Below are 26,760 nucleotides of genomic sequence, written 5' to 3'. Positions count from 1 at the left end.
TCTGTGTCTGGACTTGACCACCCCAGTGACCTCCTAAGAGTGGACTCCTACGCTGTTGTTCACGTAGCCTGGTGTCCTTCACGTCTCACCCATGCTTCTGTGTCTCACTGGTTGTCCCTTTTAAGAGGCTGAATACTATTCCATCGAATGGATGGCCCCCATTTTGCTTATCTGTTCAGCTGTCGATGCAATATTCAGCGCAGATTCTGATTCTGACCCAACTGGCCGTTGTTCAGTGCCCACCCTATGCATCAGGGTTCGCATTAGTAAGAGGTTCTCACCCACTTTCAGGCATGCTCACTGCAGGTGGACACAAGTCGGGGGGCTGTTGTTCTCTCCCACCTAAGAACCCTGTTGAGTCTCCCAGAGCAGCCTCTCAAAGGATTCAGCCATGAACCTGTAGGGCTTTGATAAGCATTTCAAAAGATAAAAATAATAAGAAAGAACCGACAATGGATTTTGTAGCTAAAAAAAGTTTGGAAACTTCAGCTTTATCTCATTTGGTCATCGCACCGGCTCTGTGAGATTTGTGCCGCCTGCTTTTCAGACAAGGAAGTAGAAGTAGTGAGACCCTGGGAGCAGGAGGATGAAGGCTGGGAGGGTGAGAGGGTGGCGGTGGGGCTGGGGTGACATAAGAGAAGTGCCTGGGGTGAGCGCCCACCCACAGGGCGCGCCCCTACACTTTGTGCCCTGGGTATGGCTTTCTGTGTCCCCACCCTGGTCCCGGCTCTGGGATGGAGGCCGAGCCGGAGAGAAGCCTCCCCAAGGCCAGGAGCAGCCGCCCACACCCTAAGGTCTGAGAGCCACCCTCAAGTGGGCTCACCCTGCCAGGGACATAGGTTAGGAGTGGGGAGGCCCCTGGATGCTGGGCTTCTGGAGAGCTGGGTTTCCTGAGGGATGCACAGCCCTGGGACCTGCACTGGGTCTGAGTTGGTCCCCAGTCTAGGCCTGTCCCTTGTCTCAGGTGTTCAGTGTTGATTACTGCCTCTCAGTGTCCCTCTGAGCGCTACCAGAAGGTCTGCAGATGCAGAGGAAGAAACCGGGTCCAGGCAGGGCTTCGGCAGGTGCCTCCTGCTTCCAAAGGAAGGCTTGGGCCCCTCTGTTGCATTTAAAATAGCTTGAAGCCAGGAATTGTGGGAGGAGGGCTTAGGCCTCCGTGCTGTGTGGCCAGGGCGCTCCAGGGCCTCCCTGGCGAGGCATAAACATGCAGGACACATGCACCAGAAGCACCCATTTTTAAGGTTTCAGGTGACTTTCTTGGTTGTCTCTACTTCCATCCACGCCAGCCCAGGGAATTGAACTCTGGCCACGAGCACCTCTCTTGGAAGGTGGCGATTTCTGAAGACGTGGGTCTGACCTCTCTTGGCTTCTTTCAGTGGAACCTCCTCTCCCGCGAATGCGTGGACTCGGGGGGGTGGGGGCAGAGACCCTCCATCTCCTCACCCTCCCGTGCGCCACATCTGGACGGAGCCCCGGCTTCTGGGTGTCAGGACTGGGGTGGGGGGGGGCAGTGAGCAGGCACGTGGGGTCTCAGCTGGGGGTTTCCGCAGAGGCAGAGGAGCACCTGGGAGTCGCAGGAGTCGGCCTCTGGTCCACTGAACAGGCGAGGGCTGCAACCCCCCGCTTTCCTCTTGCTGAAATGGCACTAATAACATTTGCCTTGTAGGATTGTTGCGACCATCAGACGAGAGAGCAGGTGAGAAAGCGCTTGACGAAGCAGATGTTCTACTGGTGGCGGGAGGTTTGATTTTTCCCTCCGAGGAATGGATGGTGGAGGAAGGGAAGGGCTGCTTCGTGGGAGGAGGATGGGGGAGAGAAAGGCAACGGGGGCACTTGGGAGGCGAGGACGACGAGAAGTTTGGAATCTGTAGCTGCTGAGGAGAAAAGACCAGAGGAGGGTAGGAACCTAGCATCTCCAATAAAGGGTGTGAGGGATGGTGCGGGGGTGCGTGTGTGTATGTGTGTGTGTGCATAATGAGCAGTGTGTTTATGGGGTGTTGGTGTGTGTGTGGTGTGTGTGGTATGTAATACGTGCATGTTGATAGGCTTTATATGGTGTGTGTGGTGCACAGTGAGTGGTGTGTGTGTGTGTGTGTGCGCGCGCGTGTGCGCGCGCGCGCGCGCCGTGTCCTTTGGTTTCTTCCGTCCTTTCCCTCCGCCTCTGCCAGGCGCGGTGGTCAGGTCCGTCGGCCTGAGCCTGCCACCTGGTGGCCGAACGCGGCAGGGCGGCTTGGGCACATCCTCGCACAGCGTCCGCTGCTGCCCTCTCCCCTTTCTTGTCTCTGCTTTTCTCGGCCTCTCTTCTGTGTCTCCTCTCCCGCCTCTGTACCCCAGGTGTCTGGGTTTCTCCCTGGGTTCCCCCAAACTTCTCAAACATAAGTGGGGGTGATAACTCCATAGCTCCCTGCTTCCCAGGGCTGAGTGAGGATGAACCAGGGCAGGCGCTGTGCAAAGGCTCTGTGGATGGCTGGCCCCTTGTGAATCAGTGTGAGGCCAGTGTGCAGTCTGTCCCTCTAGGTGGCCATTTGTGGAACAGGCCCTCCTGGAACCCAGCAGAACTTCCATCACTTTGGGCTGAGTCTGGTGAAGGGGGTCACTGGGTACAATATTTCCATACATTCCCTCTGCTTCATTTTTCCTAATAAGGATTTTAGAAACAAAGGAGGAGTTCCCATCATGGCTCAGGGGTTAATGAACCTGACTAGTATTCATGAGGATGCAGGTTTGATCCCTGGCCTTGTTCAGTGGGTTAAGGATCCAGTGTTGCCGTGAGCTGTGGTGTAAGTTGCAGACACTGCTCGGATCTGGCGTTGCTGTGGCCGTGGCATAGGCCAGCAGCTGCAGCTCATATTCGACCCCTAGCCTGGGAACCTCCATATGGCCCTAAAAAGGAAAAAAAAAAAGTCTCCTTGGAAGGGCAACAATGAAAAAAAGCTTGAGAAATGTTGACATGCAGACTTGCAGCCAGTAGATCCTGACCACTCTGCTGCTGTGTGACCAGGGGGTAAGTTTACCTCTCTGAGCCTCAGGTTCCTGACCCAGAAATAGATTCTTACCATCTCATGAGATTGGGGTGAACTCTAAGGAGATAAGTGCAGTGCCTAACACACAGGAAGTGTTTGAAAAACCAAGGCTAAAGACAGCCCTTCAGGCCTGAAACTTTGCTGTCTTGCCTGGGTGATGACAGCAGGATTAGCTTATAGGTCCTCTGGTTGGGTTTCTCTGCCTTCAGGCTGTAGGCATACAGATATGCGGGGCTTGGAACAGCCAGGCCTAAGGAAAGGGAAATGGAAAAATACTATTTTAAAGCTTATAAGATAAGCAAAAAAGCAGTTTAGCCTGGGGGCACCCCACCAAGTCGGAGCTGTCCCTTGGGTGGCTGCAGCCACTTGGGCCGTCCACTGTCCCCCCCTCCTCCCGACAGCAGGGCCCCAGACCCCCTGGGATCAGACACTTCATCTTCCAGGCCCACCCTGCTAGATACCAGGGTCAGGGATGGACCCAAGGTGGGTGGGGCCGGCCCAGGCAGGAACTGCTGGCTGCACACCTAAAAATAGTTCGGGGAGAGAACAGGAAACAGAAACTTCAGGCCAACAGGGAAATGCTTTCTGAATTATCGGGAAATCAGGACTAGAGCTGTGGGGGCAGCCACACCCTGTAGAAGTACTGCAGTTCCCAGGAGGCCTCTCCATGGGGGGAACTGGGGGAAGCTTGAGTTGGGGTGGGGTAGGCTGGGGAGGGGGTTCCTAACTGGGAAAGCATTAGGCTCAGAGCTTTACTTCATACCTAACACAGCATATCTGTGCCCCACTGATCTTTAGTTACATGTAGATGCAAGTTTTTTTTTTTTCTTTTTGGCTGAGCCCTTGGCATGTGGAATTTCCTGGGCCAGGGATTGAACGTGCACCACAGCAGCGGCCTGAGCTGCTGTAGTGACAACTCTGGATCTTCAAACTGCTGCTCCATAGGAGAACTAGATGCAAGTCTATCTTAGGATGACCAGCAGTCCCAAAGTTCCTAGAAGTGAAGCTGACATGACCACATGACCTGGGAATTTGAAAACCAGGAAATCCTTGAGTTCTCCAGTGGCCTAGGGGCTAAGGACCCAGCCTTGTCATTGCTGTGGCATGGGTTTGATCCCTGGGTGCTGCCAAAAGAATAAAACCAGAAGGTCCTATGGAATCTCACAAGTTGGTCACCGTTTTATTAACACTGAATTCTTACTTAAGAAAGACTTCTTTCAAAGCTTTAGCGCTATGGGTGCAAACCTGCCTGTCCAGAGCATGACCTGGGGAAGCCATTAAAAATCCCCAGGCCTAGGCTGCATGCAGACCAATTAAATTAGACTCTCAGGTTGGGACCCAGGCATCTTGGATTGTAAAGCTCTTCAGGCAGGTGATTCCTGTGTGTAGCCCAAGCTGAGAACCTCGGCTTTACCATGGACTAAGCATCACCTGGGGTCTATTTTCCAGCCTCCCCCCTAAAAAATCTCAGTGCATGGTCTGCGGTGGAGGCTGGAAGCGCATCACTTAAAACTAAGCCACGAGTTCCCGCTGTGGCATAGTGGGTTAATGATCCGGCTTGTCTCTGTGGCCTTGCCGTTTTGATCCCTGGTCTGGCATAGTGGGTTAAGGATCTGGTCATGTCACAGCTGTGACATAGGTCACAAATGCGGCTCAGATTCCATCCCTGGCCCAGGAACTTCCACGTGCTTTGGGTGCAGCTGAAAAAGCAAAACAAAACAAACCAAAACAAAAAACCCCACAAAACCCAAAAACAAAGAAACAGAAAACAAAACTAAGTCAGCAGTGAGGCTCATGCAAGGGTTCCCCTGGGCCCACTCTGAGAAACGCTGGTCTGGCGTCTTATTCCCTTGTGGATCTGCGAGCTTTGAACAGAAAAAGATGTTCTGATCAATCAAAACATTTACTCAGGGAGTTCCCGTCATGGCGCAGTGGTTAACGAATCCGACTAGGAACCATGAGGTTGCGGGTTCGATCCCTGCCCTTGCTCAGTGGGTTAAGGATCCGGCGTTACTGTGAGCTGTGGTGTAGGTCGCAGATGCGGCTCGGATCCCGCGTTGCTGTGGCCCTGGCGTAGGCCGGTGGCTACAGCTCCGATTCAACCCCTAGCCTGGGAACCTCCATATGCCGCAAGAGCGGCCCAAGAAATAGCAAAAAGACAAAAAGACAAAAAAAAAAAACAAAAACAAAACAAAACAGAAAAACATTTACTCAAGACCTCCATCCTGGAGGATGGAAGGGGTTTCAAAGCTGGTGCAACCAAGGTCCCTCTTCTAAATGCAGTTCACTTCGAATGGGCAAGACAGCCACACTTTAGGGCAGCTGGTGACAAATGTCATCCCAGGGGAAGAAATCTGTCTCGGATTGAATGGATGAAAAGTGCCCTGGATGGCACGTTAGAATTCCTGAACTGCTATCACAACCCTTACACGAAGGAGCTGTGTGTGAGGCCCGGAGTGAGGCCCGCTCCTCATCCTCAGCTGTAAACCGTCAGGCTTGACCTCCTGACTGCAAAGGTCCCGCCTCGTCCGGAACTCTGCTCTGAACGTGGCCAGTGTGTCTTGTTGGAGAGCAGAGTAGGCTCTGTGCAAGCACCCCACAGGCTATAGACAAACTCCTTCCGTCCTGTGAAGAGGTAGTGACACTTTGGGCTAAAAAAGAGGCATTTGCAGGAGAGAGAGTGAAAGTCTTCCTGTCCCCTATAGAAGGGGGAGGCCTCGGGGCGCCTGAGTTGTCCCCCTAGCTCCAGTCTTCACAAGGAGCTCTCCCCATGTTCAAATGTCTGCTGTTAGAAAGATAACAGTCATATTGGATTAGGGGCCCCGCCACCTCTCCTAATGATTTATCTGAACTAATTACATCCGCAAGGGCCTTGGTTCCAAGTCAGGCCACATTTTGAGGCACTGGGGTTTAGGACTTCAACATGTGAATTTGAGGGACGGGCACTTGATTCAACCCGTAGCGGTGGGAATGTGCTGACAGCAGCAGCCAGACAGGTTCGAGGACTAGGGAAGACTCAGAGGTCCGAAGTGACGGGTGCTTGCAAAGCTATCGTTTATTAGAGCCACAACATCAAAGGCGCGATGTCATCACAGCCAAAGGCTGCTCACGGCAAGGGGTCTGGGGAAATCAAATCTCAGCGCCTGTTGCCTTGCTGTTAGGTTAGCAGCTGTGGCAGGAAGTGCTCTGTCTCAAATCCGGGACCGTGGATGTGCTCGGAGCACTTCTGAGCCCCCGCAGGAGCCTCCGCCTGGGTTTCGCATACCTGCTATAGGGCAGGCAGAGCCTCATACACAACCACCCCCGATGGCAGAGCCTCCGGGGCTCAGCCAGTCCAGGTGCAAACCATCAATCTCATTGCTACCAAAGCACGAAGCGGGCAGGCTGGTGCAAACCACCCCGGCCCCTCCGGGCGTTGCTAACCAAGCAACACTCCTAGTGGGTGTGCTTCACCGCCTTGACAGGGTCAGTTCTGAGCAGTTGCTGATTTCACAGGCACAGATCTGGCAAATCCCAGAGCTGCTGGAATTAAGCCCTCACAGCCCAGGGGCTGGAGGAGACCGCACAGGTGACCCTTTTCATTAGGTGTCACGTTCCCCGTTCCCCCTGCCACAGTTCAGTTTGTATGAAATTCACGTGGACTCAAGGACAAAAATCGGAGGCCGTTTGAGAGATCAGGTTAGTTCCCTTCCCTTTGCCATTGGCCTGGCTTGGGGGCTGGTGGTTTAAATCTGATTTTTGATGTGTTACTCTTTAGGTCTTCTGTAGCTCCAGCCACTGGAGTCTCGTCTTCACTTTTTGCTGCTTTCCTGAGTCACCAGCCAGGCATTTCGGGTCCGAAGTGCTGACAGAATCTGATGAATGGGGCAGAAGGCTCCATGCCTGACCCCTCGGCCTGTGCTGGCGGCCCCCCCGAGTGTCACAGGGAAACAGAGATGGAGGGGGCCCACGGGGGGTGAGCCCGGTGACAGGGGGTCACCAATGGCTTATCGACCATGGGCAGTTAGCTTCAGGGGACATCTGGAGCTGAGGGTGCCGAGAGTTCGGGCAGTGCTGGGAACTGGGAACACGGAGGTGTTGTATTCCTGGCCCTGCGGGCTAATGGTCTATGCAGGAGGTGGCATGTTAAGGGCCACTGCGGCTTATCTGGGCAGTGCGAGCCCCGTGTCTCAGGTCTGGGGGAACCAGAGAGTCCAGCAGATATCCACAGCTATTTCTTCCACACGATGGAGCAAGAACCAGCATTGGGAGTAAAGCCTGCGATGGGAAGTGGTAGTGGAACAAGACAGAGCAAGACAGCTGGCAAGGCTGATTGATGCTGAGGGTCTCCGTTTCTGGCCCACCAGGGACAGGGGTGCTCTGGAGCTTGGGGGCCTGCCTGGCTGAACCTGCACACATGGCACGGGGCCAAGGGAGAGGTGACAGAGGAGGGAGCCAGGCAGATGCTATAGTCAGCAAAGCAGGCCTGCTGAGACCCGGCAGAGCCGACCATGACCTCAGCGATGTTTCCTGACGGTGCTGAAAGCAACGCTAGAGGCACAAGGGGGAAGCACCCCAGTCCCGGGGGTGGGGTCTGCCTGGCCTTCCCCCACCTCCCAGATCTTCCAGCACATTCTTTTCTGTCTCTGCTTCATGGTCCCTTTAGCTCAGTCTTAATCTCACCAAGTTGGTTCCTGCTGACCCCGCCTCCAACCTGAACAGACACAAACCACACCATTTATGAATTTTAAGCTGTTTTCAGGAAGATCAAAGTCACACAAAAGGTATTAAAAAGGGGCTGGGAGGAGTTCCCTGGTGGCCTAGTGGTTAATGACTCAGCCTTGTCGCTTCTGTGGCTTGGGTTCAATCCCTGGCCTGGGAACTACTGCATGCACAGGCGCAGCCAAAAAAAAAAAAAAAAAGAGAGAGAGAGAGGGACTGAAAAAAATAGATTCAGGTGGCCCCTGTGCAATCTTATGTTTGGGCGTGCTGCGTTTGATGTGTGAAGGGTCTCCTGTGACGTGCGTCTGTGGATGGCGAGGCGTAGGAGTCTCAGGTTAGCAGCTTGGCAGTGGGTAGTGGTGATTATTTATGTGTTATATGCCTGCTTTGTAGTTTGGGGGCCTCTTGAGTAATCCATATGCTCATTTGCCTGTTTTATGTGACTTAAGAGCAAAGTTTTGTAATTTTAAACACATGTGGAGGCTAGAGTTCTGAAATCTTTGCGTTTGGAGGATTTTTGTTGTGTGTATGATGGATTTGAGGCCGAGACCTTACTTGGTTAAGGAGCTGCTGAGCTGGAATAGAGTCCCAGCTACATCCCTAAGAGAGCAAAAAGCTTCCCCGAGCCTCATTTCTCCATCTGTACAAGGAAGAGAACACGGAGCCTGTCTTCCAGGACTAAATGCAGTGGGTGTGTGATACGGAAAAGCCTTTCCAGCTGCAAAGTTGTACCTGAGTGCAGGGTCTTATCCTTACCATTGCAATTCAAAGTAAGATTGTTTCCATGGGACAGCAGAGCTTGCTTTTTGACAATTGGATTTACAGCGTAGTTTCCAGGAATGCATTCGTCTCCAAGCAGTCTTTGGCCAAAAGCAACACAACTTGACCCCGAGATAAAACGCAGTGTGGCAAAAGGCAGGAACTGCCCCGGCAGGTTTTCAAAGAAAAAGAAAACTCTCCCAGCTAGGATGCTCATCTCCCCCATCTGCAGAGAAGTCCTGGTGTTGGTGTTCCCTAGAGAAACCAAAAGGACAGGAAACACACGTGGGTGCTCATTTATGTATTTATATCAAGGAATTGGCTCATGCGATTGTGGAGGTTTGGCAAAGCCAAAATGTGCAGGGTGGGCTGGCAGGCTGGAGGCCCATGGCAGAGCCCACATGGTAGGTAGAGTCCGAAGGCTGTTGGCTGGCAGAAATTCCTCTTCACTGGGGGAGGTCAGTCTTTTTCTTTTTTTCTTTTAAAGAAGTTTTTATTAAAGTATAGCTGATTTACAGTGTTGTGCCAGTTTCTGCTGTACAGCGAAATGACCCAGTCATACATATGTATATATTCTTTTGTTTGTTTGTTTGTTTTGTCTTTTTGCTATTTCTTTGGGTCCCTCCCGCGGCATATGGGAGGTTCCCAGGCTAGGGGTCCAATTGGAGCTGTAGCCACCGGCCTACGCCAGAGCCACAGCAACGCGGGATCCGAGCCGCGTCTGCAACCTACACCACAGCTCTCGGCAACGCCGGATCGTTAACCCACTGAGCAAGGGCAGGGACCGAACCTGCAACCTCATGGTTCCTAGTTGGATTCGTTAACCACTGCGCCATGATGGGAACTCCTATATTTTTTTTTCTTATACTATCTTCCATTATGGTTTATCCCAAGAGACTGTATATGGTTCCCTGTGCTGTATAGTAGGACCTCATAGTATATCCATTCTATTTTTCTCTCTTTCTTTTTCCTTTCTTTCTTTCTTTTTTGGCTGCCCTATGGCATTTGGACTTCTTGGGCCAGGGATCAGATCTGAGCTGCAGTTGTGACCTAGCTGCAACTGCAGCAATGTCGGATCCTTTAACCTACTGTACTGGGTTGGGGATGGAACCTCTGTCCTGGTGCTGCAGAGATGCCATAACAGGAACTCCTATCCATTCTAAATGTAATAGTTTGCGTCTACTAACCCCAAACTCCCAATCTGTCCCGCTCCCTCCCCTTCCCCCTTGGCAACCACAAGTCTTTTCTCTATATCTGTGAGTCTGTTTCTGTTTTGTAGATAGGTTCATTTGTGCCATATATTAATTCCAGATATAAGTGGTATCATAGAGTATTTGTCTTTCTCTTTCTGACTTACTTCACTTAGTGTGAGAATCTCTAGTTGCATCCATGTTGCTGCAAATGGCATTATTTTGTTCTTCTTTATGGCTGAGCAGTATTCCATTGTATATATATATGTACCACATCTTCTTAATCCATTCATCTGTAGGTGGACACTTGGGTTGTTTCTATGTCGGCTATTGTGAATAGTGCTGCAATGAACATAGGTACATGTATCTTTTTGAATTATAGTTTGTCCAGGTATATGCCCAGGAGTGGGATTGCTGGATCATAGTAGTTCTGTATTAATTTTCTGAGGAACCTCCAGACTGTTTTCCATGTGGTTGTACCAATTTACATTAGTGATGTAGGAGGCTTCCCTTTTATCCACACCCTCTCCAGCACTTGTTATTTGTAGACTTATTAATAATGGCCATTCTGACCGGTGTGAGGTGGTACCTCATTGAGTTTTGATTTGCATTTCTCTAATAATTAGTGACATTAAACACTTTTTTATGTGCCTACTGGCTAGTCATACGTTTTCTTTGGAGAAAGGTCTATTTAGGTCTTTAGGTCTTCTGCCCATTTTTCCATTGTTTTTTGTATGTTTTTTTTTTAAATTTTTAAAATTTTTTTTACTTTTTTGTCTTTTTGCTATTTCTTTGGGCCGCTCCCGCGGCATATGGAGGTTCCCAGGCTAGGGGTCGAATCGGAGCTGCAGCCACCGGCCTACGTCAGAGCCACAGCAACTCCGGATCCAAGCCGCGTCTGCAACCTACGCCACAGCTCACGGCAACGCCGGATCCCCAACCCACTGAGCAAGGGCAGGGACCGAACCCGCAACCTCATGGTTCCTAGTCGGATTCATTAACCACTGCGCCACGACGGAAACTCCTGTTTGTTTTGTTTTATTTGTTTGTTTGAGTCGTATGAGTTGTTTGTATGTATTTTGGAGATTAAGCTCTTGATGGTTACATCATTTGCAACTATTTTCTCCCATTCCATAGGTTGTCATTTCATTTTTTTTTTTTTATGGTTTCCTTTGCTGTGAAAAAGCTTCTATGTTTGATTAGGTCCCCTTTTAAAATATTTGTTTTTATTTCTATTGCCTTGGGAGGGAGGTCAGTCTTTTTCTGTTGGGTCTTCACCTGATTGGATGAGGCCCACCCACACTATGGAGGGCAATCTGTTTTCCTCAAAGTCTGTTGATTTATGTGTTAATCTCATCTACCCATTCTCACCCCCAAGGGATGAGTGTCCTCTACACTTTGGGGACAGAAGACAGGGGACTCTTGCTTGAGAAATCTAAAGGATGCAGGGTAGGTAGTGATGACCAGCTGCTTTGAAGGCAGAACAAAGGAGAGGTGGCTTCATTAGGGGCTTCCTGCACTCCTTTAGTGTGTTGGTGTGAAGAACATGAGACCAGTTGGAGCCTCAAATGCAGGGGAGATGCCTGGGCTCCTCTGAGTTCTGCTAAGAGGAGGGTCTGGGGGAGACAGGCCTAAAGAATCTTCTGCAGATAGAACCTGGGGACATCTTCAGATGCCCAGGGGGTGAGGGGGGAGCAAGAGACAGCGTGTGTTGGCTGTCCCTAAGAGCCCTGGTACTCTAGATGCCTACACTCTGGGAGACCCTCGCGGGTGCTCATGAAAGTCACCTTGACATGTCTCTGGGCTCAAAGACCGTGACGCCTGTACCAGTGAGAACTCTCCAGCCACCTTCTCTTGCTCCTTTATTCTCGGACCTGAAGGGGTCAGGAACCAGGGTTGGCAAAATGGGAGAGGAGGGGCAAGAGCAGAGAGGGAAGCGGAGGGCGGAGGCCCACCTTGTTCCCCACTGGGTGGCTTGACTGCTGCCGGCCTGAGTGGCACTGGGGGGAGTGGCTTGATTCTGTAAACATCTCCCTGCCACCTGTCAGCCGCCCACATGGCAGAGTGTATTTCCCCACCCCACTGGTATTGGGCTTGGCCTTGAGATTTGCCAGTGGGATGTTAGTGGAAGACACATGAGTAAAGGTGTGCAACTGGGACTTCGCTCTTGCAGGTCTACCCTCATCAAGAGAACACGGCCCAGGTGGAGTGTACTTCCTGAAGAATGAAACATGTGGAACAGTCTTGAACATAACTCACAGCCTGGAGCAAGCCCCACTGAGATCAGCAGAGCCTCCCCAGACTTAGGCTAGAAACAGGTGCTTATTTCCATGTGTCACTGAGCTTTGGGGCGGTTTATTGCGCGGCGTTATTATGACAATAATTGATAAAAGGCATCACCAAGTAAAGTTGAGAATCGTGATGATTATACTAAGACAGACATAACTTAGTGACTGGAGGATATTTTTTCTTGACTAGAACTGCCTAGATTTCATTCCAGGCTGGGGGAAGAACATGCCTGACCTAATAAACTTAAATGAACATTAATAGACAACAGTAAAGTTGCTTTCTGATTATACCCACGAGCCCTGCTTGTTCAATTCAGCAGTCACACATGCTCCCATAAACACTATATAATAATGCTATATATGTTTATGAATTTATGCAAATATCGTGTATTCTGCAAATTGCCCTTTTCACTCACAGTTAGGCTCTTGAGGTTGCTCTGGGCTTAGGTGAAAGGAGCTGAGCTTGGTTCAGTCCAGCTGCCGTTCCTTCTTTGACCCGTTCGATCCAGTCCTCATTTGGGGCTGTGGTATTTCTCCTCTGCACGTGACTTTTCTCTGCAGTCCCCATTTTTATGTATTTATTTTATTCTTTAAATCAGCACTGGTACCTGGCCCCTGGCGGAGAAGGAAAGAGAAGGGAAGTAACGTTTATGAAGTGCCTACTGCATGCAGGCCCTGAACTGGTACTTTATATGCACTATGGCATTTGGTGCCCACAGGACCCCTTTGGGGTAGCTCTTATTCTTCCCGTTTTATGGATGTGGAGCCTGGGGCTTGGAGAGATGAGCCATTTACTTGAGGCCACATAAGCAGAAAGTCTGTGCTTCTAATGATGGCCCTGCATCTGTTCTTGTTAGTGGAACGGCTGTCCTTCAGGCCCACGTCATTGCCCTCTGAGTCCCCTCTGCAATGTCAGGGCGTTTGCATAGGGCAGGGTCGGCCTCTGGTCCAGTGTCCGATTCACCTGCTCCCTCAGGTGGGAAGGCCCACCCTCACTGGGACCACAGACCCCCGGGAACAAGCCTTACCCTTTTTCCCCTGTACTGCATGGCAGGATTCAGTGTATGATGAGGAAGCCGACACACAAGTGTCTCCAAGGGGAGAGGAGCTGCTCCCTCGCTCTGGAGCCAGCAGGCCCCATGGTGCATGCAGAAGCTTTTGCGGGCCCTGGGGGAGTGAATGATAGGCAAGGCAGGAGAGGAGGAGGGGGCAGAGCAGGATAACAGCTGCTCCTGGTGGCTCTGAGTCACGTTCAGAGCCTAAATTAGCCTTGTTCTTTTCCAGATCCTCTGTGCTCTTGCTGCAGGCTGCCTGGCTGCCTCCTCTCCTAGGCGTTGTTTTGTCTCTTTCCCTCCTTTCCAGTCTTCCCTCTTAGGTTCTTTCACTAGAGCTGGTTTGTGAGAGGCTAGATGGAGTGGCCTAAATGTGGGCTGAAAGATGGGGTGGGCGATGCTCAAATTTCTCTCTTGTCTCTTCCTGTCCCTAGGAAGTTTTACCATTAGCGATTAATTCTTTTGCTAGAATGCAACGTGAAGTCTTATCAGCGAAATTAATCAGATTTCCCCCGGAAGATAGTGTATTTGAAAAGCACACACAAAATTCTCGTATAATTCTGCTCTTATGTGGGGTAGTTCTTGCCTCCTGCCCATCTCCCCTCCTTTCCCTCCTTAGATGGCTACACTGATGGAGGAAGGGAGCATCAGGACTCTTGAGTTGAGAGAGGTCAAGGAGGGGCTTCATCAGAGGGAGCCAGCAGAGAAGGCAAATTGGCCATTGGGACAGGCCTGCCCATGGCCAGCTCTGCTGTGGCCTCGGAGCTGGAAAGCCCAGTTCTGAGCTCCGGCTCTCGCGGAGACTTGGTGCAGGGCCTGGAGAGAGTTACTTCTTTCTGGACTCTCTGTTTCCTTTCACGGAAAGCAAAGATCGAAGAAGATGATTTCTAAGATCCTTCTTGTCTGATCACACAGTGAGTCTCTTAAGTTTTCTCTGCAGATTCTGCACTGCAGAACAGTTTTCTTGGTCTCGATGTTTTGCTGTCAGCATTGTGGCTCTTTATGCTGAAAACTAATATGTGCCCCACAGTTGATCCTAAAACAAGGCAAGACAACAAGCCATGCTTTTCTTAACTCTGCAGACAACAGAGGTGACCTGGGAAGGGATTGCTACAAGGTCATTGGATGGAGCTGAACTTTGCCCTGAAGTGCAGGGTGATGGATGCACTCCAGGGGTGGGGTGGGGGCAGCTTTGGTGCACCCTCGAGTCTACAAGGCCCAAACAGGCTTGTAACAGTTTGACTTTCCCCTTGCCTGGCTAGTCATTCTTTAGCCCTTCTGCAGATTTAATCTGATCAGAGACCCTTTGTCTGACTTCAGACCCAGTTGCCGAGCAGCATAAAGGCACTTCCCATCATTTCAGCCTGAGTTTTCTTTGGAATCTTTTCAAAATAGCTCATTCTTTCATGGTGTGTGTTGCCTTTATACTTGTTTTTTTTTTTGTTGTCCCCCCCCCCCTTTTTTTTAGGACCGCATATGGAAATTCCCTGGCTGGGGATTGAATCAGAACTGCAGCTGCTGGCCTACACCACAGCCACAGCAGCTCAGGATCCGAGCTGCATCTGGTACCTACATCACCCTTGTTGAGGCTGCATCTCTTCGAGAGTTCTAGCTTTATGTAGGGATCTTAGTTCCAACTTCCTGCCTTGTACTGTAGAAATCTCACTTCCAGTGCTTGGATACAGGACACTCCTGGTTACTCAGATGAACAGTGCAGTCTAACCTGGGGCAGACTAAATGCCTTCGATTAACGGGGGGCAGCAGTAATGTCAGCACAGACTCCTACTTTGGACTTCTGGCGCTGGCGAATCCACTCTTACTTTTTCTCAGCTACACTTAACATATTTTTTTTGTTATGTTTTCCCAGTATATCTCATTTTTATTTTTTTTTTAATGATTTTTATTTTTTCCATTATAGTTGGTTTACAGTGTTCTGTCAATTTCTACCATATAGCAAAGTGACCCGTCTCTCTCACACACACACACGCATATATATATATACATTGTTTTTCTCACATTATCCTCCATCATGTTCCATCATAAGTGACTAGATATAGTTCCCAGTGCTATACAGCAGGATCTCATTGCTTATCGATTCCAGATGCAATAGTTTGCATCGATCAACCCCAGACTCCTAGGCCATCCGACCCCCTCCCCGTCCCCCTTGGCAACCTACGAGTCTGTTCTCCAAGTCCGTGAGTTTCTTTTCTGTTATTTTTTCCAGTGGTTCTAGGAGTTTTTAGGTGAGTTTCGTCCTTATCTTGCTGGACTCTGAATCTCCTAGGTCCTCCTTTTTATCGACTAGGAATTGTGCTTTTCGAACAAGAGAGAGGAAGGGATGGGAGGGCCGGCATTGGTTAAGTTGTTAGTAGCCTTTTTGGAACAGGTGAATATCGTCTATCCCAGTGGGCTTTATTCTTTGACTTAAAAGAATTTGGACAAACAATTGTGTCTTGCAGCACATTTTTGAGTTCCCATGTGAACAATTTCAAAATAAGTGGAAATAATTGCAAAAGATATCATTTCCAGTGTGTTTGAAATATTTTCATTAAAAAATACAACTGTTATATCACTTTTTAAAATGTTAGTGATTTAAGGGAGTTTCCGTCGTGGTGCAGTGGTTAACGAATCCGACTAGGAACCATGAGGTTGTGGGTTCGATCCCTGGCCTTGCTCAGTGGGTTGAGGATCTGGCGTTGCTGTGAGCTGTGGTGTAGGTCACAGACACGGCTCGTATCCCAAGTTGCTGTGGCTGTGGCGTAGGCCGGCATTTACAGCTCCGATTTGACCCCTAGCATGGGAACTTCCATATGCCGCGGGAGTGGCCCAAAAAATGGCAAAAAGACAAAAAAAAAAAAAAAATAAAGATACATTAAAAAAAATGTTAGTGATTTGATACTTATTTATTTTAAAAAGCACATACAACCTCTTTTTAATTTTTCTTTAATTATTTTTTTGGCCATGCCTGTGGCATGCAGAAGTTCCCAGGCCAGTGATCAAACCTATGCTACAGCAGTGACAATGCTGAGTCCTTAACCACGAGGCTAACCAGGAAACTCCCGCAACTTTAAAATTTTTACTTATTTATTTATCGGCTGCCGCACAGCATATGGAGTTCCCAGGCCAGGGATTAGATCCAAGCTACAGTTGTGACCTTTGTTGCAGCTGTGGCTATGCTGACTCCTTAACCCACTGTGTTGGGTCAGAGTTTGAACCTGCATCCCAGTGCTGCACAGACCCTGCTGATTCTGATGTGTCATAGCAGGAACTCCGCGCAACTTTTATTTTTTTTATTTTTTTATTTTTTTATTTTCCCACTGTACAGCAAGGGGGTCAGGTCATCCTTAGACGCAACTTTTAAATTTATTTTTTCTTTTTACGGATGCAGCTGAGGCATATGGAAGTTCCTGGGCTAGGGTTCGAAATGGAGCTAGCCCAAGCTGCATCTGTGACCTAAACTGCACCTTATGGCAACGCTGGATCCTAAGCCCACTGAACAAGTCCAGGGATCGAACCCAAATCCTTATGGAGATTACATCGAGTCCTTAACTGAGCCACAGTGGGAACTCCCACAGGACTTTTAAAATGTTTGAAACTACATCATTTTCTCTTTAAATTCATTTTTTTCTGTACCACATTTAAATAATTTTATTGGAGTTCCCGTCGTGGCACAGTGGAAACGGATCTGACCAGGAACCATGAGGTTGCGGGTTCAATCCCTGGCCTCACTCAGTGGGTTAAGGATCTGGGGTTGCCCTGAGCTGTGGTGTAGGTCACAGATGTGGCTCGGATCCCGCGTTGCTGTGGCTGTGGTGTAGGCTGGTGGCTACAGCTCCAATTCAACCCCTAGCCTGGGAACCTCCATATGCCACAGGTGCAGCTCTAGAAAAGACAAAAAAAAAAAAAAAAAAATATGATGTAATGTTTTTACATCATTAAATTTAAAAGTATTTTGTGAACCATCCACTTATACTTCTCAGCAACACAAATACGTTTATAAAGTTAAATTTTATTTCTTATGATCATAAGTCCTAATGTGTTGAACATGTTTCTTCTGGAGTGAGTTATTTTTGCAATTATTATGAATATGCTATGGATCAAAAAACATAAATATGTTATAAAGTTCGATAAATAAATAAATACTGGGAAATGGAAATATTTCATGAGGTGTATGGGACTGAGCCACTAAGTCAAGTGTCCCTGGGAACATATTACTGTTGCTTGAATGAGACAGGGTCAGTATATTTGGCTCTTACTTTTAATGTTTATGCATGTAAGCACCAGACAACTTTGTTCACAGCAAGAAGAGGATGGGAAAAGGAAGGTGTTTTGTTCTACCCATTATCACAGTCTTTAACTTTTTTCCAATTTTTTAAGCCAAAAAATCACATGGGGCCTAGCATCAAAAATAGTGTTTCAGGAGTTCCCGTCGTGGCGCAGTGGTTAACGAATCCGACTAGGAACCATGAGGTCGCGGGTTCGATCCCTGCCCTTGCTCGGTGGGTTGACGATCCGGCGTTGCTGTGAGCTGTGGTGTGGGTTGCAGACGCGGCTCGGATTCTGCGTTGCTGTGGCTCTGACATAGGCTGGCAGCTACAGCTCCGATTCGAGCCCTAGCTTGGAAACCTCCATATGCCACGGGAGCGGCCCAAGAAATGGCAGAAAGACAAAAAAAAAAAAAAAAAAGTGTTTCAGGGACTTCCTTGGTGGCCTATAGCATTACTGCATGGCATTGTCACTGCAGTGGCTCTGGTTTGATCCTGGGCCCTGGAACTTATGTATGCTGCAGCCATGGCCAACCAAAAAAAAAAAATTATGTTTCAAAACCTATCAGTTAACAGTTTGAATAGGTTCTCCTCCAATTTTCTAGCAAAGAACTGAAAAATCATGACTTGCAAAAAGTGACTCCATCACTTATTTTCTCACCATGTGAACCACTGTTTCAAACTGGCTCTTTAGTTTGGTGGCCCAGAGGTTTTCATGCCTGGAATCAAGCAGGCCACTAAGTTTCTGGGAGGGTGGGAGGCGTGCTTTTCTTTTGTATAAGGGGAGGCCTCTACCACAGGTGCTTTCAGGTAGATCAGCTTTCTGGGGCGGGCATGTGGAAGTTGAGGATCTGGAATGGAAATCAGGTTCCCTTGAGGTCGCCAGGCCTGAGCACTCCCTGGAAAAGTTTTCTGGACCCGCAGTCATTTGTGTGAGGGGGGCTTCCTGGAAGAAGAAGGCCTTGCAGCTGGATGGTAAGCTGCAGCTCGGGACCGCATCTGTGTCCAGACAGTGCTTAGGAAGTTCAAGGTGGGCAATAGCCAGCTAACCTGCACTGTGCGCTTCCTGTCGCATGGACACCTTAGCGGTGTGGTGGGGGTCGACACAAATAACAGTCAGTCCCCAGGTAACTCCCTGAGGTGTTCGTTCTCATTTAACTCTATGGCCCAGGCGAGGTGCTGAAGACTAGAGGGGCAGAGAACTTGCTGTGGGTGCCTGAGCCATAAGTAGTTGAACTGGGGCCTGGGCCCCAAAGAGCTTGTCTAATATCAAAGCAGCAACATGAGGCCTTAGGGTGGCCCCCTGGTTTCCCCTCCCCTTCTCTCCAGTCAAGGAGACAAGAGAAGAAATTGCTTCTTGGATAATTAAAAATAATAGAATGGTAGCGTTGGAAATGGCTTTTTTTTTTTTTTTTTTTTCCTAATGAGCAACCTGCTATGGGCTGAGTGAGCTTTTCTCAGTCCTAGTACCTCATGTGTAAATTGGGGATGTGATGATGCTGCTGATGGTGGTGATGATAACGATGTGACAGTGATGATGTGATGATGATGGTGACAATATTACTGCAGTGATTTCGTAGCCAGTACCTGCTGTTGCTGAATACTTAGCTCATTCTAGCTCTTTCTTGAGTTTAGGCAAAAATCTGTCTTCCATCGCCTCATCTCCAAAACATTTTCCTCAGGACAAGCTTTCGGCTATTTGATCTTTAAATACCTCTTCCTTTGTTGTCTCTTCCCTAGGATAAATGTCCTGAGTTCTCTGTTGAAATGGAATTTATAATTTTAAGACTCCTTATTTTCCTGGTCACTCTCCTCTGGATAGATTCTCATTTGTCAAAATGACTTTTAAAATATGGTACCCAGATATTATCACCATATTCCAGATATGGTTTGACCAGGGCAGAATGCTGTGAAATTGCTCTTTCCCTGGATCTTTAGATGTCATCTAACATTTAATGGTTTTTCCTGAGCATCCTCACTGTTGACTAAGTAAACTTCTATTAAGTCAGCATCCACAGATTATGAGGCAAGTCTGCTGCAGACCCCATCTCCCGTCCCGTCCTGCCACTTTGCAGCGGACAGTTTGTAACCTTGAACCTCTGTGAAATTCCATCTTGTGGACCACAGTCCATTTTCTCGCATGTCAAAGTGATTTTTTTTTTCTTTTTTAGGGTTGCACCTGCACCATAGGGAAGTTCCCAGGCTAGGGATCGAATTGAAGGTCCAGCTGCTGCCTACACCACAGCTCACGGCAACACCGGATCCCCGACCCACTGAGCGAGGCCAGCGATCAAACCTGCATCCTCATGGATACTAGTTGGACTTGTTTCTGCTGCGCCATGACGGGCATCCATCAAAGTGGTTTTGAATCCCAATTCTGTTTATTAAGGAGGAGAGCAGAACGTTTGATAGTGTAAGGGAGACAGGATGGTTTAGGAGGAAGGGCGGTGAATGAATGGTGTTGCAGACATCCAAGCCAGTCAGGTCATCGCTCTTTGAGGTTCTTTTGGGTTGATATCAGATCCCTTCTATCATTTCTTTTTAGTTTTTAAGTTTTGGCCATATACCCAAAGCGTATGGAAGTTCCCAGGCCAGGGTTCAAACCTGAGCCACAGCAGCGACCTGAGCCGCTGCAGTGACAACGCTGGATCCTTAACCTGCTGCACCACCCGAGAACGCCGTCACGGCTGTTATTTAGAGAGAGGATACTAAACCCTCCCTGCTAAACCCACTCTTGTAAGCTTCATGGTATCACAGCTCCTTGTCCCTTGGAATTCTTCTCTGCACCTAGCCTGCTCGGAGTAGAGGAAGCAACACTTGAGCAGAGGCTTCAGCTAACATCCTGCCCCTGGACCGTGTACCCCCATTAAGGAACTTCAGATGTTAAATAACCTCCCCTGGGCTATGCACGGATAACTGTGCTACAGGTGACTGTGGGGGTTGATTTTATGTGTCAACTGAATGGGGCCAGAGAGTGCCCAGATATTTTGTTAAACAGTTATGTCTGGGCGTGTCCATGAGGGTATTTCTGGATGAGATTAACTTTTTTTTTGCATTAAAAAAATTGAGGTATTATTGATTTACAGTGTGTGTTAGTTTCTGGTGTGCAGCAGAGTGATTCAGTTATACATATATATTCTGTGTATTCTTTCTCATATTCTCTTCCATTATGGTTTATTATAGGACATTGAATGCAGTTTCCTATGTGATACAGTAGGTCCTATTGTTTATTGTATGTGCAGTAGTTTGTATCCGCCAATCCCAGACTCCTTATTTATCCCTCCCACCCCCCTGGATGCGATGAACACTGGAGTTAGTGGACTGAGTAGAGCAGGTTGCCCTCCCTAAGGTGGGTGGGCCTCCTCCAACCTGCTGAAGATCTGAGTAGAGCAAAAAGGTTGCCTAAGAGGGATCTGCTGCCTGTTTGAACTGAGACATTGTTTTTTGTTCCCTGTCTTCACACTGGAACTGAAGAATGGGCTCCTCTTGGGTCTTGAAGCTCCTATTTTTGTCGTTGTTGTTCTTTTTCTTTTTCTTTTTGGGGCTGCTCCTATGGCATATGGAGGTTGCCAGGCTAGGGGTTGAATTGGAGCTACAGCTGCCAGCCTCCACCACAGCCACAGCAACGCAGGATCCAATTTGTGTCTGCAACCCACACCACAGCTCACGGCCACACCAGATCCTTAACCCACTGAACGAGGCCAAGGATCAAACCTGCAACCTCTTGGTTACTAGTCGTATTCGTTTCCACTGCGCCACAATGGGAACTCCAGAGCTGCTTGGTTTTTGACTGGAACTTACACCAATGGGATGGATGCGCTGGGCTCCAGTTTGCCTATAGGTCTTGGGACCTCTCTGCCTCCATAACTGTGTGGCCAATTCCTTGTGATAAATCTCTTCCATCTCTAAGTGTGCATCTATCTCCTACGGGTTCTGCTTCTCTGGAGAACCTAATACAGGCACATAGGTACTGCCTTTGTGCAGAGTATTGTGGGGTAAGGTAGATGAAGTGTAGCAGATTGAGAGATGGGTGCCTGGGTTCTCTTCCCAACGACTGCTGCCAACTGGCTCTGCATGGCACAGAGGGGTCCTGTGAGCATCACCATGGTCACACAGAGAGGTCCCATCTGGGAGCCCATCTGTTCTGGAACAGGACTGTACCCACCCCACAGTGTCACGTGGCGTAGCTTAAGAGCTAGACTTCTCTGGGGGGGAGGGTGGAAAAGGGGAGCTTACAAGGCAGGATCAGCCCCTCATCACTCCTCCAAAGAGCCACACCAGGATGGGCCTTGCGATAGAAGGACCTTACTGCTCTGCCTCCCTTCGAGAGTGACCTGATAGCAGGAGAGGGAGCCCTCGCTCTGGCGGAGGGCGTCTGGGTTCCAGTTCAGCTGTTGCTAGAAGTTTCCTGCTCAGCGCCTGGAGACCTGGGGCCCATGGGGAGTGGCAGCTCCTTTGCAGAGGGTTGGGGGCAGGAGGTTACCTACTGTCCCCCTGTCCCCATGAGAGGTGGGCTTGGGTGCAGCACGTCACACTGGGAGAAGTCGAGGGAGGGGCTCTTCCAGCTGGCTCGGTGCCCAGGAAACCTGGCGTGAGGTCTTGGGCCACTTTCCAAAAATCCTGCCCCTTGCCTCACACACTGTGCTGGCTGTGCCCCTTCCTGGGCCTCCATCTTCTCATCGTTTGGAGGGAAGAAATTGGGTTTTGGTCTCTCTCAGGCTGGCTCTGCATTCTAAATGGGGACAGAGGGCGACTTTCTCCACGTTAAATAAAAACAGACACACAGACACTTGATGCGGAAATGGTACGTGTCAGCTGTATAAACCACGATTCAAAATATTGAGAAATTTCCCTTCAAGTTTTCTCACACAAAGGAATAACATCGGGCACATTTTAATATTTTGCTAATCACGATGCTCAGTGAGTGGAGTGTGGAAAGGGATTTTAAGAGGTTCTAAGAAAAGACTGATGAAGGCTTCAGGTCGCTGAGTGACTCCGTGAGTCTTTGGAGAATAATGACGTTTCCCTCATTTTCCTGCTCTCCTTAAAAAAGGCATGTGGAGATCTTGCGTTCGTCGAGTTCTGTCTTTTCTCCCCGACACCATCGCCTGTGTTTTAATTCTCCGCGAGACTGATTCTAGAGCTGAGCGTCCCTTTTCCAAAGTGTAGACCTTCTTGACTTGGAAACCTCGGTCCTCAGGCCTCACGCGTTCCTAACTAAAAGGGGAAGGGGTCGTGGAAACACTTTGCCGGGGGCTCGTACAGGCAGTGCCGGGGGAGAAGCCGGAGAGAGGACTCGGGAGGGATAGGACGGCGGCGCATGGACCTGGTGACCGGGCAGTTGAATAATCACGATGGCATCATTTTGCCGCATTTGGGCAAAATTGCCCACAGAGCGGTCTGACAGCGCCCGTTGGTCTAGACCATTTTTCTTTCTCGAAACCACTGCATTTGTCTCCTTTTGCATGCAACTCATTTCAGAGGCAGATAACTTCCTTCTAAGGTACAGATGTGCCCCTTTTCAAAATCCTGGGGAAATTTCTCTTCAGCGCTTCCTCTCCCATCCCTGGCAAAGTGTCCTGCCTCTAACAGGCAGTCAATAAATACCTGTTGTGGCTGATGATGACAGGGAGTGAAATTGAGGAAGCCTTTCATGGGTTTATAATGGCGATGCTGTGCAATAGATGGGTGCGAGGGGTTGCCAGAAACATCCGACGGTTTCCGCCACAGCCCCGTCTCCCTGGGTGAGCCTTTGATTGAACGGCGATAAAGGTATCATTTTGCTGCATTAGGAGGAAAAGGTATATGGAGATTTGACACGCGTGGTGTTTCATAACTTTCTCTCCATCAAATAGCGACATTTGTCTTCTTTCATCTAAGGCTGAATCATTTCTGAAATGGAGACCCAAATTTTAAGGCATGGAACATTTCGAGTTAAACATCCTTGAGAAAGCCCGCTTCGTGTTTTCTTTCTTACCCAAGTGGGGAGCAAGAATATAGAAACCTGTTACCTTTGGATAATGGCCCTTTTGAGTCAGAGCGTGGGGAGGGCAGCTGCAGAAAGCTGGCTTGTTTTTGCTTTTGATTCATCGAAGGGCTGCAACTCAGACGGTAGAGCCGGCTGAGGGCGATGGTAGTGGGAAGCCAGAGGGTGGTTTGGGGGAGCAAGGATAAAGGAAAATTCTGCACAATGGCATATCCTGGATACCCATCACATGCCAGGCCGTGGAAATTCCAAGGTGACTGTAGTCCCTGTCCCCAAGGAGCTCCTGGGTGAGTGAGGGACGTGGACCAGGAAGGAAATGCCCACAGCACTGAGAGGTCCAAGGTGACACTGAAGGGAGTGGTGGACCGAGTGAAAGTACAGAGGACAGGTGAGTTGGGAACGCTTCCCAGGGGAGGCGTGTTGGCATCACGTCTATAAAAGATGCTATGCGTTAGTGGCAAAGGTGGTGTGGGCTGGATCGGGTGTTCCAGCTGAGGGAGAAACACGTGTAATGGAAAGAGGCAAAATGATTTTGGATCCAGGGAAAGGAGAGGTCCTGGAGAAGAGGAGATGGCTGAGGAGGAAGTTCGATGCAGAAGAGAAACGACAAAAGTAGAGAAGGAGCGCCTGTCTCACGGACCTCCATTCTGCTGTCAACTTACTGCCAGGCTGGGTCCTCCGACCTCACGGCCCACGTTCAACCAGATACCAGGTCCTGCTGGAGTTAGCGCCACGATGCCTCTAGAACCCACCCTTACCCTCCTCTTCGTCTTCACTGCCACGGCCTCCCCCCTCATCTCTGGTCAGTAGAGCCGCAAAGAATGACAGCTTGAACACCAGACATGTTTATTTCTCTTCTGCAAGTAACTGCTGGGACAGCACAGCAGCTCTGTAGTGTGGACACAGGGGTCTTCTGGGTCCTTGCTCTGTTGTTCCTGTGCTGTTGCCCTTGTTTGCATGGTCCTGTGTTTCTGCAGCCCAGTGAGTGGAAGAAGCAAGAGAGGAAGGGAAGATGTGCTCCTTCCTTTAAAAGCATCACCTGGAATTTGTTTACATAGGTTCTGCTCACATCTCCCTAGCGGTATGGTCCCACGAATCAGCAAGGAGAGCTGGGAAATGTAGTTTTTATTTAGGGTCACCAAAGTCTAAGTGAAAATCCAAGGGTTCTGTTACCACAGGTGAAGAGAAGCGTTATTGAGGGACAGCTGGTCAACCACCCTTTGGCTTGGGTCACCATTTGCAAAGCGCCAGACCTCTTCCTCCTCCCGCTGCCCTTGGGTGAAACTGCTCATCCATCAGCTTGTGACTCTGACCCTTTTCCTGCAGAGTCTTCCTCTTGGGGCCCCCAGGTTGTTCTCCTTGTAAGGGCTTGGTTCAGCACCCCACGCCCTCTACTCTGTCGATTTTTGCCCACACCCACCTTCCCCAGCAGACTGATCTCCGTAGTCCCCACTGCTCCCAGCACTCCCTGCGAAAGCAGAGGTCACTGGCAGTTAAACTGAAGTGGGTTGAGCCGGGCCAACACGCCAGTCCCGCAGACCAGAGGAGTGGAGGCTCAGAAACAGGCATCCCAGAGTCTCGGAGTTGGTGCTCACAGCTGTGTCCCTGGGGCCAGGTCAGCCCTTCCTGAGGTCAGAGCCTTTGGTGGGCGAGGAGACCAGGCTGGCAGGCAGATGGCAGGAATGAGATTCAGGCAGGGAGACCTGGGGCAAAGGCGTCATGGTGCAGGGCAAGCCCAAGTGCGTTAGGGGCAGGGCGCCAGCCCTGCAGAAGGAGCTAGACACTGAGCCAGGCAATCCCTGAGTGCTGGGGTCAGAAAGGAGGCGTCCTCATCTGAAGGAGGGGGAAAGGGAACAGGAATGAGGGAAAGAGAGAAAGCCCCCCCCATCAGTCTGACCCTGGTGTACGGCCCGATGCAGCATCCTGTGGGAAGAGAGCAAAGCCTGGAGAGGTGATGGCAGGAGAGGCGATTTCTGCCTTTGGCTCCACGGGGATGTGGTCACACTAATGCAACCTGTCCACCAGAGGGCAGGAGAGACCCACGCATGAGGGTCGGACAGCAGGCCCTGCAGAGCTTCTGGAAGGTCCTTGGCCTTGGCCAGGGGGCTGGGAGATCAGGAAGGAGGTCAGGAGGAAGGGTGGGGAGGAAGAGCTAGGCTCGAGCCTTCTTTCCAAGAAAGATTCTCTAAACAGATGTTTCCCAGCCCTGGCTTATACAGAGCCCGGCGGAAGTCATGACGTGGGGTGGCCCATGCAGAGGATTTGTTTGGAAGGTGACCTCGGGCAGCGCCACCCAGGACCTGGCTCTGAGCTTCTGGCTCAGGCCTCCTCATCTGTCCACTCGGCTTCTAGCCCATGGCTCAGAAACAGGGGCCATCTAGCCCCTCCCTCGGGCCTGGCTTGCTCCCGCGGAAGGACTTCAGGTTTGTGAGAGAAGCTTGTGTGGACGGAGCCCACATCCCCAGCTCCGCACCTCAGACCTCAGGACCTCAGTCAGACCCTTCCCCACCCCTGGACTCAGCCGAGGACCCTGTCTTGCTATCCACCTGTGACAGTCAAGTGGGAGAGCCTTAGGCTGAAGTCTTAGGGTCAGGTTGGGCCCTCTTCTCATCCAGACTCAGTTTTTGTTGCTGAGAAGCAAAGATTTGCAAAGCAGCATTTACCCAGCGCTGTTAGGAATCTGAAATGAGATTGTTGTACAAAATGGTCTTCTGAACAGTGAAGTGATGCAGAAATGTGATTTTCTTATGTCATTGATCATCTGTTTCAGGTATAAAGTTTCTATGAGGACAGAGTTGGGGTCTTATCCATCCCTCTGCCTCTGTGGGTTTGATGGAAGCTGGTCGCCAAGGAAGGGGTGGGCAGTCAGTGCCATCCCGGTCAGCATCAGCCCCTTATAGGACAGGGCGGGGTGGGGCAGTGGGTGAGGCTGAGGGGGGCTGCCCAGGCGTGACCTGTTCTGAGACCGTGGCTATTCCCAGGGCAGGGGTAAAGACTGCCAAGTCCACGCAGAGGTGGCACCTCCTGGGGAAGCTTTCCAGGAGCAGATTTGGCCCATCTGCAAACTGATGTAACCCTCCTTGGCCCAGGGCGGCAGGGAGGGGTCAGGGATGGCAGAAGTAGGCCAGGCAGGCAAGGATGAGGGCAGGGCTGGCAGGGGGCTGGGCTGCATCCTCTTCTGGGCATCTCCCCTTTCCAGTTGGTGAGAGCGTTTGATTGCAGCTCTCGCTTGGGTGCCATAGCTTCCTTAACTTGTCTTCCTTCTTCCTTGAGAGCAGATGAGTGTGGGGGTGTTCATAGGCTCCGACAAGTCCTATTTCCTTCCTAATAAATATTCCTCCTCTCTTCTCTAAGCACTAAAAAAAAATCCAGAGAAAGAACAAGGCACCCATTTGTCACCTGCGCCTCCGTCCAGAGCAGGGGACAGGTTTTGCGGTTGCTTGTGGCCGCCTTGGAGAAGCGAGGATGAGGGATGTGCTTATTTCTTTCGGGTCAG

At 50.0% G+C, this 26,760-nt stretch overlaps 1 long non-coding RNA gene across 2 annotated transcripts in view; it reads left to right on the top strand.

Moving 5' to 3' along the window:
- The window catches only part of LOC110257550 (uncharacterized), a 416,793-nt gene that overhangs the window by 27,801 nt on the left and 362,232 nt on the right, over positions 1-26,760 (top strand). Inside the window, exons 1-2 of one of the 2 annotated variants that reach the window (XR_014833816.1) lie at positions 1,770-1,898; positions 11,847-11,991. The exons of the other annotated variant lie outside the window; for it this stretch is intronic. This is a non-coding gene — a long non-coding RNA (uncharacterized LOC110257550). Of the gene's footprint in view, positions 1-1,769; positions 1,899-11,846; positions 11,992-26,760 lie in introns of those variants that run through there. 2 annotated transcript variants of the gene reach the window in all.

Source organism: Sus scrofa, chromosome 18, assembly GCF_054392235.1.
Source record: "Sus scrofa isolate SSC_HxYL_T2T_F1_AM1 chromosome 18, Sscrofa_HxYL_maternal_Yorkshire_Landrace_v2.0, whole genome shotgun sequence".
In the NCBI taxonomy this organism is placed as follows: Eukaryota; Metazoa; Chordata; class Mammalia; order Artiodactyla; family Suidae; genus Sus; species Sus scrofa.
The sequence above is the reverse complement of the archived record's forward strand: the minus strand, read 5'-3'. Positions and strand labels throughout refer to the sequence as shown.